Genomic DNA, 13,324 nt, shown 5'->3' with positions numbered 1-13,324 from the left:
GTTTTGGTATATAAGGAGCTCAAAAACACTTAAAGGCAAGTTCTTGGTAAAAGATGGTTTTATTCCCATGTAATGTGATTGCCCTCCTTTTTAGTGGTTTATTGCCTAACACGCTCAAAAACACTCAAAAGACACTTTTCTGGTAATGTCATTTTTTTTACCACATAAAGCTAGTTTTGCATGCAATTTGAGGTTTTGGTAACTAAGAATGTGAAAAACAGTCAAAATACACGCATATCATAAGGTTGTTCTGTATTCTCAATTAAGAGTGTTATTTCTCAGTTTCAGCATTTTGGTATATAAGAAACTTATCCATATACACGAGTTTTTTCGTTTTTTGCCTTGTGGTTCTTGTGAAACTATAAAACACTCATTATGCAAGTTTCTCGTAATGTCCTTTTGTATCTCAATATAGAGTGCTTTCTATCCATTTTCGCGTTTTTTGTAGATAAGAAGCTCAAAAACACTGAAAATATACCTTTTTTGGTAATGTTATTCTGTTTCTTCATATTCGTTGGTTTGCATCCGTTTTAGCGTTTTTCTACGTAAAACACTGAAAAGACACTTTTTTTCAGTAATTTTGTGATGGATTCCCATATTGAGTGACTTCCATATTATATATCGTTTTGGTGCCTAACATGCTGAAAAACACTCAAAAGACAGGTTTCTCGTAAAGTCGTTTAATTTCCTCATATAGGTGGCTTTGCATGCACTTTAGGGTTTGGTACATAACAGTCCGAAAAAAAAGCTAAAATTAAATTTTTTTCATAATATTCTTTTTTCACATAATTTTCCTGAATTTTGCCAGAATTTTGGCATCTTGGTACCTATAAAGATGAATAACAAAAAAAATAAATAAATTCCTATCTTTTTATTCATTTATTTATTTATTTTTTTCTATAAACAGTGTTATTTATGGGTTTTAGCTAAATGGTACTTAAAGAACTTAAAAATACTGGTAATACATGTTTCTCCAGATGCCCTTTAATTTCCCAAACATAAGGTTCTTTGCATGTATTTAAGAGTTTTTACAGGTAACATGATCAAAAACACTCAAAGTACGTGTTTTTGGTAATGTTATTCTCCTTCTCCATAAAGGGTGTTTTGCATTCGTTTTAGCGTTTTGGAATAGAAGGAGCTCAAAAACACTTAAAAGCAAGTTGTTAGTAAAAGTTAGTTTTATTCCCATGTAATGTGATTGCCCTGCTTTTTGGTGCTTTATTGCCTATCATGCTAAAAAAAAAAACATTTAAAAAGACACTTTTCTGGTAATGTCATTTTTTTTCCCACATATAGCTACTTTCACATAAAATTTGGGATTTTGGTAACTAAGAATGTGAAAAACACTGAAAATACACGCATTTGGTAAGGTTGTTCTGTTTCTCAATTTAGAGTGTTATTCAGGAGTTTCAGCATTTTGGTATCTAAGAAACATCTCCATATATATGAGTTTTTGCGTTTTTTGCCTTGTGATTCTTGAGAATCTATAAAACACTCATTATACACATTTCTCGTAATGTCCTTTTGTTAACCAATAGAGAAAGAGAAAAAACCACAAAAGACAGGTTTCTCGTAAAGTCGTTTAATTTCCCCATATAGTTGGCTTTGCATGTACTTCATGGTTTGGTACATAACAGTCCGAAAAAAAAAGCTAAAATTAACTTTTTCGATAATGTTCTTTTTGCATATAATTTCCCTGAATTTTGCCAGAATTTTGGCATCTCAGTACCTATGAAGAGGAAGAACAAAAAAAAAGAATCCTATTTTTTAATTATTTCTTTATTTTTTCTCTATAAAGAGGTTTTAGCTTTTTGGTACTTATGGAACTTAAAAACACATAATACACGTTTCTCATAATGTCCTTTCGTTTCCCAGACATAGTGTTCTTTGCATGTATTTAAGCGTTTTTAGAGGTAACATGATCAAAAACACTCAAAATAAATGTTTTTGGTAATGTTAATCTGATTCTCCATAAAGGGTGTTTTGCATGTGTTTTAGCGTTTTGGTATATAAGGAGTTAAAAAACACTTAAAAGTTGGTTTTATTCCCATGTAATGTGATTGCCCTCCTTTTTAGTGCTTTATTGCCTAACTCTCTCTAAAACCCTCAAAAGATACTTTTCTGGTAATGTCATTTTTTTTCCCACATAAAGCTAGTTTCGCATGCAATTTGGGGTTCTAATAACTAAGAATGTGAAAACACTCAAAATACACGCATTTAGTAATGTTATTCTGTTTCTTAATTAAGAGTGTTATTCAGGAGTTTCAGCATTTTGGTATCTAAGAAACTTCTCCATATACACTAGTTTTTGCGTTTTTTGCTTCGTGGTTCTTGTGAAACTATAAAATACTCATTATACACGTTTCTTGTAATGTCTTTTTATTTCCCAATATAGAGTGCTTTGCATCCATTTTCACGTTTTTTTTTTGTTGGTCACAAGCTCAAAAATACTTAAAATATACCTTTTTGGTAATGTTATTCTATTTCTTCATATTGGTCTGTTTGCATCCGTTTTAGCGTTTTTTTTACGTAAAACACTGAAAAGACACGTTTTCAGTAATTTTGTTTTGGATTCCCATATAGAGTGACTGCTATATTATTTATCGTTTTGGTGCCTAATATGCTGAAAACACTCAAAAGACAGTTTGTAAAGTCGTTTAATTTCCCCATATAGATGGCTTTGCATGCACTTTAGGGTTTGGTACATAACAGTCCGAAAAAAAAGCTAAAATTAACTTTTTCGATAATGTTCTTTTATCCACATAATTTCCCTGAATTTTAACAGAATTTTGGCATCTCGATACCTCTGAAGATGAATAACAAAAAAAAAAAAATTTTTATTTTCTTTTATTTTATTTACTTATTTTTATTTATTGTTTTTTTTTTTGTTTCTTCATAAAGAGTGTTATTTGTGGGTTTTAGCTTTTTGGTATTTAAGTAACTTAAAAACACTTATAATACATGTTTCTCGTAATGTCCTTTCGTTTCCCAAACATAAGATTCTTTGCATGTATTTAAGCGTTTTTATAGGTAACATGATGAAAAACAAACACTCAAGATACATGTTTTTTGTAATGTTTTTGTTTTTCTCCATAAGGGATTTTTTGCATTCGTTTTAGCGTTTTGGTATGTAATGAGCTCAAAGATATTTAACGGCAAGTTCTTGGTAAAAGTTTTTTTATTCACATGTAATGTGATTGCCCTTCTTTTAAGTACTTTATTGCCTAACACGCTCATAAACACTGAAAAAAAATTTTCTGGCAATATAATTTTTTCCCCACATAAACCTAGTTTCGCATGCAATTTCGTGTTTTGGTGACAAAGAATGTGAAAAACACTCAAAATACACGCATTTGGTAAGGTTGTTCTGTATCTCAATCAAGAGTGTTATTCATGAGTTTCAGCATTTTGGTATCTAAGAAACTTTTGCCTTGTGGTTGTTGTGAAACTATAAAACACTCATTATACAGGTTTCTCGTAATGTCCTTTTGTTTCCCAATATAGAGTGCTTTGCATCCATTTTCGCGTTTTTTGTAGGTAACAGGCTCAAAAACACTCAAAATATACCTTTTTTGGCAATGTTATTCTATTTCTTCATATTGGTTTGTTTGCATCCGTTTTAGCGTGTTTCTACGTAAAACACTGAAAAGACAAGTGTTAAGTGATTTTGTTTTGGATTCCCATATAGAGTGACTTCCATATTACTTATTGTTTTGGTGCATAACATGCTGAAAAACACTCAAAAGACAGATTTCTGGTAAAGTCGTTTAATTTCCTATAGAGGTGGCTTTGTATGCAATGTAGGTTTTGGTACATAACTGTCCGAAAAAAAAGCTAAAATTAACTTTTTTTGATAATGTTCTTTTTTCCATATAATTTCCCTGAATTTTGCCAGAATTTTGGCATCTCGGTACCTATGAAGAAGAATAACAAAAAGAAAAGGAAAATTCTTTTTTTTTCTCTATAAAGAGTGTTATTTGTAGATTTTAGCTTTTTGGTGCTTAAGGAATTTAATAATATTCATAATGCACGTTTCACGTAATGTCCTTTCGTTTCCCAAACATAGGGTTCTTTCCATGTATTTAAGCGTTTTAATAGGTAACATGATCAAAAACACTCAAAATACATGTTTTTGGTAATGTTATTCTGTTTTTTCATAAAGGGTGTTTTGCATGCGTTTTAGTGTGTTAGTATGTTAGGAGCTCAAAATGTGTAAATGCTGAAACTCATAAATAACACTCTTAATTGAGAAACAGAGCAACCTTACTAAATGCGTGTCAAAAACACTAAAAGGCAAGTTCTTCCTAAAAGTTGGTTTTATTCCCATGTAATGTGATTGCCTTGCTTTTTAGTGCTTTATTGCCTAACACGCTCAAAAACACTCAAAAGATATTTTTCTGGAAATGTCTTTTTTTTTTTTTCCACATAAAGCTAGTTTCGTATGCAATTTGGGGTTTTGGTAACCAAGAATGTGAAAACACTCAAAATACACGCATTTGGTAAGGTTGTTCTGTTTCTCAATTAAGAGTGTTATTCATGAGTTTCAGGGTTTTGGTATCTAAGAATCTCAAAAACACTTATAATGCATGTTTCTCGTAATGTCCCTTTTTTTCCTCATTTAGGGTGCTTTGCATGCACCCTAAATTTACTAACAACACTACTAATTCCACTATCCAAGTCATTGACATATATTACAAAGAACATAAGAACATAAGAACATAAGAAATAAGGGAAGCTGCAAGAAGCGACCAGGCTTACACGTGGCAGTCCCTGTATGAAACACTCCTACCTATTTCCATCTGCTATCCCCATCCATAAACTTGTCTAATCTTCTCTTAAAGCTCTCTAGTGTCCTGGCACTAACTACATGATTACTGAGTCCGTTCCACTCATCAACCACTCTATTTGAGAACCAATTTTTTCCTATCTCCTTCCTAAACTTAAATTTTTCAAGCTTGAACCCGTTATTTCTTGTTCTACTTTGGTTGCTGATCCTAAGAATTTTGCTTACATCTCCCTTGTTATAACCCTTATACCACTTAAAGACTTCTATCAGGTCCCCTCTTAACCTACGTCTCTCTAGAGAATGTAAATTTAACCGCTTCAACCTCGCTTCGTAAGGAATACTCCTCATCCCCTGAATCCTTTTAGTCATTCTCCTCTGTACTGATTCTAATAGACCTATATCTTTCCTGTAATGTGGGGACCAGAACTGCACAGCGTAGTCTAGATGAGGTCTGACCAGCGCCAAGTATAACTTTAATATTACTTCCGGCCTTCTACTTTTAACACTCCTAAAAATGAATCCTAGTACCCTATTTGCCTTGTTTCTGGCATTGTTTCCCTAGACGGAGTTCAGAGCTAACTATAACTCCTAAATCTTTCTCGTACCCTGTACCTACCAGAGTTTGGGTGTTTAATGTGTACCTATTGTGTGGGTTTCCTCTACCTACGCTAAGCACTTTGCATTTATTGATATTAAATTGCATTTGCCATCTATCCGTCCATTCATTCATTCTATCTAAGTCTGTCTGCAAGGCGATGGCATCCGCTTCTGACCTAATTAATCTACCTATCTTTGTGTCATCCGCAAATTTACTAACATCGCTACTAATTTCACTATCCAAGTCATTGATATATATTAGAAATAATAATGGCCCTAATACTGATCCCTGTGGCACCCCACTAATGACATGACCCCACTCGGATTTCGAGTCGTTTATTAGCACTCTCTGTCGCCTGTTACCAAGCCATGACCCTATCCAACCTAACACCTTCCCATCTATCCCGTGCGCCCTAACCTTTCTCAGGAGCCTTTGATGGGGCACCTTGTCGAATGCTTTACTAAAGTCCAGATATAAGATATCATAACTATCACCATTATCTACTGCCTCGTACACCTTACTGTAAAAACTTAACAAGTTTGTCAGGCAAGACTTCCCCTTCGTGAAGCCATGCTGTGACTGATTTATCAAGTTATGTTTGTCTAAATGTTCCCTAATGTTCCTGGCTATTATTGACTCTAACATTTTACCTACAACTGAAGTTAAGCTGACAGGTCTATAATTAGACGCTAAAGATGGGTACTACATTAGCCTGCCTCCACATTACTGGTACCTCACCCGACTCCAGTGATTTCCTAAAGACAGAAACTAACGGCTCACTAATAATCTTTTTACATTCCTTCAGTACTCTGGGATATATTTCATCAGGTCCTGGTGACTTGAACTTTTTTAGCCTATCTATCTCCTGCTCCACTATCTCCCTAGTTATGGAAATATCCGTCAGCTTCTCATACTCATCTGCTCTAAACACCTGTTCACTATCTGGCATATCCTGCATGTTTTCCTGAGTGAAGAAAGTTAAAAAATAATCATTCAGAAGTTTACTAATCTCCTCCCCAGAACTAACCAGCTCCCCATCTGCTGCCTTTAATGAACCTACAGTATCCTTATTTTTCGTCCTGTATACCTGATAAAATCCCTTGGGGTCCGTCTTCGCCTGGCTGGCTACCTTTAATTCATAATTGTCCTTAGCTTTCCTCGTTAACTTCCTGACTGTTCTAACTAATTCATTATACTGTGTCCTTAAAACTTCCTCACCTGCCCTTAATCTCTTATATATACTTCTCTTACGCCCTATATAATGCTTTAACCTAGCAGTCATCCATTTAGGGTCATTTTTTTGTGATCTTATTGTTTTATACGGGATATTTGCTAACTGACCTGTATGAACTTTATCTACGAAATATTTATACAATTCATCTACATTTACTTCACCTAATCTCCTCATCTCGTTCCCTACCATCCTCTCCCCTCCCTCATCAACTCGCCTCGACCTTACCTCTCTCATTTCAGCATGACCTGACATTCCAAAATACTCACACCTATCTCCCCCCTTCCTCTTTCCTCCTCCCTTCTGGAGCCTCACCTCACCTCCCTCATCCTGCCTTATCTCTCTGAACTCCGTCCCTGACCTGACCTCACCCTGCATCCTTTGCCAGTCCACTCCTTGGAGGTACCTTTTCAATTCTTCAAAATCTGCTCTCCTAAAGTCAGGTATTTTACTAGTGTTTTTATTTCTAACAGTTTCTTCACATTCTAGATTGTACCTAATTTCCCTATGGTCACTGTTACCTAGCTGTCCTCCAACCTCTACCTGCGTGACTGCTTCCTCCCTGTTAGTAAGAATTAAATCTAGAATATTATTCCCCCTTGTGGGTTCTACGACTACCTGTTTAAAAAAATTATCCTGAATTACCTTAAGGAATTCCTCTGCTTCCTTGTTACCCACAATCAGACTCCAGTCGATATTCCTAAAATTAAAACATCGGCCCTAATACTGATAATCCCTTTGTCACCCCACTAATTACTTGACCCCACTTGGATTTAGAGCCGTTTATTACAACACTCTGTCGCCTGCCGCTTGGCCATGACGTTATCCAGATTACTTATAACCTTTTTCCAATTCTTAAATACTGTGGAATATATTTCATCTGGTCCTGGTGACTTGAACTTTTCAGCTTATCTATCTCCTGTTCCACTATCTCTTTAGTTATGGTAATATCTGTCAGCTTCTTATTTTCTTCTACTCTAAATATCTTGTCACTATTCGGCAAATCCTGCATGTTTTCCTGGGCAAAGACAGTTAGAAAATACTCGTTCACAATTTTACTAATCTCCTCCCAACAACTAAGCAGGTCCCATTCTGCTGTCTTTAAGGAACTATTGTTTCTCTATTCTTCGTCTTATATGCCTGATAAAATCCCTTGGGGTCCATCTTCGCTTGGCTGGCTACCTTTAATTCATAACTATTTTTAGCTTTCCTTGTTAAACTCCTGACTTTTCTAATTCATTATATTATGGCCTTAAAACCACTTTCCCTGTCTTTAATCTCATATATACTTCTCTTTCGCCCTATGTAATGTTTTAACCTCTGTCATCCATTTATGATCATTTTTCTGCGATCTTATTCTTGTGTAAGGGATATTCCCTAACTTTCCTGAATGTAATCTATCAACGAAATATTTATTTCGCTTCTCTATAAAGGGTGTTTTGCTTGAGTTTTAGCGTTTCTGTACATAAGAACCTTTAAAACACGTTTTTAGTAATGTTATTTTGTATTCCTTTATGGAGCGCTTTCCATGCTTTTCAGCGTTTTGGTGTCTAACACGTTGAAAAACACTCAAAAGACACGTTGATGAAAATGTCGTTTCGTTTCCCGATAAAGGGGGCTTCCAACGCATTTTGTCTTTTGGTACTTAACAATATGAAAAAAAAAGTTTAAGTAAAAGTTTTCGGTTGAGTTATTTTTCCATATAAAGTTCTAATCATGTGTTTTTGAGTCTGGGTACCTAAAAAGCTCAAAATCTCTCATAATACACTTTTCTCGTAATGTCCTTTCTTTTCTCCATGAAGGATGCTTTGCGTGTAATTTAGCACTTTTATACTTAACAAGCACAAAAACAATTAAAATACAAGTTTTTGGTAATGCTAATTTGTTTCTCCGTAAAGGTTGTTTTGCATGCTTTTCTGCGATTTCGGATGTAAGAAGGTGAAAAACACTCTAAAGATACTTTCTTGGTAATGTTATTTTATATTGCCAAATAGGGTGCTTTCAATGCTTTTTAGCATTTTGATTCCTAACACTCAAGTAAACACTCAAAAGACACGTTTCCTGTAATATAGTTTTGCTTCTTCATATAGGGATCTGCATGCATTATGATGTTTTGCTACATAATGTGAAAAACGCTCAAAATAAAGATTTTAGGTAATGTTGTTCTTTTTCTCTATATAGGGTGCTATTCATCCTTTTTAGCGTTTTGGTACTTAGGAAGCTTACTTAGGAAGCTCAGAAACACAAATAAAACTTGTTTCTCCAAACGTCTTTCCATTTCCCCATAAAGATTGCTTTCTATGTATTTTGACGTTTTGGTACATAAAAAGGAAAAAAAACACAAAAACACGTTTTTGGTGATGTTCTGTTTCTCTATTAAGAGATATAGAATATATTTAATTTTCATTCAGGCGGTTTAGTGTTTGGTACCTAAGAGACTCAAAACTCTGATAATACACGTTTCTCGTAATGTCCTATCGTTTCCTCATACAGGGTGCTTTAAATGCATTTTTAAGATGATGTACGTAACAGACTCAAAAAGACTCAAAATACACGTTTTTGGTAAGGTTATTTTCTGTTTGGTAAGATTATTCGTGTTTGTTGCACGCGTTTTAGCGTTTTGGAACGTAAAAAGTTTAAAACACTTAAAAGACATGCTTATTATTTTGCATTTCTATATAAGGTGCTTTTCATGCTATTTAGCGTTTTCGTGCCTAACACGCGGAAAAACACATAAAAACACATTTCTTACATTGTTGTTTAATTTTCTCGTATAGCGAACAAGCATTATGGTGTTTTGCTACCTGACAATGTGAAAAACATTTAAATTACACGATTTTGGTAATGTTTTTTCTTTCTCCATTTTTGCGTTTTGGTACCTGAGAAGCTAAAAAAGAAAAAAAAACTCATAATACACGTTTTTTGTCATGTCCTTTCGTTTCCTCATATAGGCTATTTTTGGTCTTTCGTACCTAACAGGGTGTTTGCATGTATTTTGACATTTTAGTTCGTAAGAACCTAAAAAGAACACTCTAAAGACACGTTTTAGTAAAGTTGTTTTGTATTCCCCTATGGGGTGATTTCGTTGCTTCTTACTGATTTGGTGCCTAACACGCTCAAAAAATAACAAAAGACAAGTTTCTAGTGACTTCGTTTCGTTTCTTCTGTCATGTTATTGGCCGAGTTTACCTTGAATGGGATCACGTTTTCTTAGTGTCCCCGTGTTCCGGTTACCTGCCATTCGGACATTATCCTTATTATTGTTATAAGTAGTGTAAGGCTTATTTACCCATTTTATATCATGTAGTATTGTTCTCTTCATAATTTAAGTTCTCTATATCTTTATATGTATAAGGAAGGGAGTATAATTGAGGTGAAATACGTTGAAAACAAGGGGAGCTTGAGTGGGCAACAACACATTCCAAGGAGGGGAAAAATCAGAGCGCCTTAGGTCGTGAGGAAAGGTGGAGGGAAGGCGTCTCTCAGGGAAGGATCTTGGTGTGGATTGGTGATGGAGTGAGTTTGTGGAGGTATTAGTGGTGTAGCGGTATAACCTTGATATCCAGGATCAGGTTAGTGAGTCTTTTGTGGTACCAAGAGCTCTTGTCCGCTGAAATTCGGTTGTTGAGTTGTGCCGGTGACGCTGTTGGGAGGGGTCATAGGTCAAACTGGCAGCCATTTTGTGAGTGGAGGTTGTGGTGTTAACCTTGGAAGTTGGTGTTGTGGTGTATTGGTGATTTTGGGGATGATGTTATGGTGTTATGGGTAATCTTTGGTGATAATGGTAATCTCTTGTGAGGCTTGAGGAGGTGAAATACGGGAATTATTGTCTGGGGACGCGGAAATGGCGTCCGGGTAAATTCCTGCGGTTGAGGGGAAACATTTCTGTGACCGGTGGAGGTGTAAACGGGTTCTGGTGACGTGGGAAGTGACGAGAACGTCATGTAGTAACGTGTGCTACCTCATGTTGTTTGTGAATTATTATTAGTATTAATATATGTGCTTGTAACATAGAATAATCGTGTTTTCTACCGCCCCCAACAACAATCTGGTATTAGAGGTAATTCCAGGTGTGCTGAGTCAAGGTAAAGGTGGAGTAAGAGATAATTCTGACGATTTCGGATAGGTCGGGTAGGCACTCGAAGCCTTTAAAAATCCAGACCTTTAAAACTTTCCGGGATCAGTGTAACGTCCACTTTCTTGGAGAGATAACCGGGATCGTACGATCGCAGGTAAGTAGGCGATCGTGACACTTCATATAGGTTGCTTTACATGCATGTTGGCGTTTTGGTAATTATTAATGTAAAAAAAATACCCGTTTTTGGTAAGTTTGTTCTTTTTCTTCAGAGCACTATTGAAGTACTGATTTGGCACTTAAGAAAGTAATAAAAAAAAAATAAAAAAACGTTTATCGTAATGTCCTTTTTATTTCCATATGCAGGGTGATTTGTTTGATGACAGCCGATTTTGTACATAATAAGCTCAAAAAAAAAAAACACACAAAATACACGTTTTTGGTTAATGTATTCTGTTTCTCTATATATGGTATTTTCATACGTTTTTAAAGTCGTTTCATATATCTATATATGGGTCTTTGCATGAATTTTGGCTTTTTGGTAACTAACAATGTCATAACACTCAAAATGCACGTTTTTTTTGGGCAGTATTGTTCTGTTTCTCCATATAGAGTATTTTCATGTGTTTTACCCTTTTGATACTAAGAAAATCAAAAACACTCATAATACACGTTTCTCGTAATGTCTTTTATTTTTTCCCATATAGAGTATTTCCGATTCATTTAGGCGTTTTTTTACGTAACAATCTTACAAAAGACTCAAAATACTTGTTTTGGATGCGTTTTAGCGTTTTCGTATGTAAGGAGCTTAAAAACACTTAAAGGCAAGTTATTGGTAAAAGTTGGTTTTATTCCCATGTAATGTGATTGCCCTGCTTTTTAGTGATTTATTGCCTAACACGCTCAAAAAAACTCAAAAGACACTTTTCTGGTAATATTTTTTTTTCACATATAAAGCTAGTTTCGCATGCAATTTGGGGTTTTGGTAAGTAAGAATGTTAAAAAGATTCAAAATACACCCATTTGGTAAAGTTGTTCTGTTTCTCAATTAAGAGTGTTATTCATGAATTTCAGCATTTTAGTATCAAAGAAACATCTCCATATACACGAGTTTTTGCGTGTTTTGCCTTGTGGTTCTTGTGAAACTATAAAACACTCATTATACACGTTTCTCGTAATGTCCTTTTCTTTCCCAATATAGAGTGCTTTGCAACTATTTTCGCGTTTTCTGTAGGTAACAAGCTCAAAAACACTCAAAATATAACTTTTTAGTAATAATATTCTATTTCTTCATATTGGTTGGTTTGCATCCGTTTTGATGTTTTTCTAAGTAAAACACTAAAAAGACACGTTTTCAGTAATTTTGTTTTGGATTCCCATATAGAGTGACTTCCATATTATTAATCGTTTTGGTGCCTAACTTGCTGAAAAACACTGAAAAGACAGATATCTGGTAAAGTCGTTTAATTTCCTCATATAGGTGGCTTTGCATACACTTTAGGGTTTGGTACATAACAGTCCGAAAAAAAAGAAGCTAAAATTAACTTTTTTCATAATATTATTTTTTTCACATAATTTCCCTGAATTTTGCCTGAATTTTGGCATCTCGGTACCTATGAATATATGTAACAAAAAAAAAAAAATCCTAGTTTTTATTTATTTATTTATTTTCTCTATAAAGAGTATTATTTGTGGGTTTTAACTCTTTTCGTACTTATGGAACTTAAAAACACTCATAATACACGTTTCTCGAAATGTCCTTTCATTTCCCAAACATAGATTTATTTGCATGTATTTAAGCGTTTTTATACGTAACAGATCAAAAACACTGAAAATTAATGTTTTTCGTAATTTTATTTTGTTTCTCCATAAAGGGTGTTTTGCATGCATTTTAGTGTTTTGGTATGTAAGGAGCTGAAAAACACTTAAAGACAAGTTCTTGGTAAATGTTGGTTTTATTCCCATGTAATGTCATTGCCCTGCTTTTTTGTGCTTATTGCCTAACACGCTCAAAAACACTCAAAAGACACTTTTTTTCTGGTAATGTCATTTATTTCCCACATAAAGCTAGTTTCGCATGTAATTTTGGGTTTTGGTAACTAAGAATGTGAAAAACACTCAAAATACACGCATTTGGTAAGGTTGTTCTGTTTCTCAATTAAGAGTGTTATTCATGAATTTCAGCGTTTTGGTATCTAAGAAACATCTCCATATACACGAGTTTTTGCTTGTTTTTTCCTTGTGGTTCTTGTGAAACTATAAAACACATTATAAACGTTTCTCGTAATGTCCTTTTGTTTCCCAATATAGAGAGATTTGCATCCATTTTCGCTCAAAAACAAAACAAAAAATACCTTTTTTGGTAATATTATTCTATTTCATGATATTAGTTGATTTGCATTCGTTTTAGCGTTTTTCTACGTAAAACACTGAAAAGACACGTTTTCAGTAATTTTGTTTTGGATTTCCATACAGAGTGACTTCCATATTATTTATTGTTTTGGTGCCTAACATACTGAAAAACAGGCAAAAGACAGGTTTCAGGTAAAGTCGTTTAATTTCCCCATATAGGTGGCTCTACATGCAGTTTAGGGTTTGGTACATAACAGTCTGAAAAAAAAAGCTAAAATTAAC

This window comes from Scylla paramamosain, chromosome 13 (genome assembly GCF_035594125.1).
Source record: "Scylla paramamosain isolate STU-SP2022 chromosome 13, ASM3559412v1, whole genome shotgun sequence".
NCBI classification, from domain to species: Eukaryota; Metazoa; Arthropoda; class Malacostraca; order Decapoda; family Portunidae; genus Scylla; species Scylla paramamosain.
The sequence above is the reverse complement of the archived record's forward strand: the minus strand, read 5'-3'. Positions refer to the sequence as shown.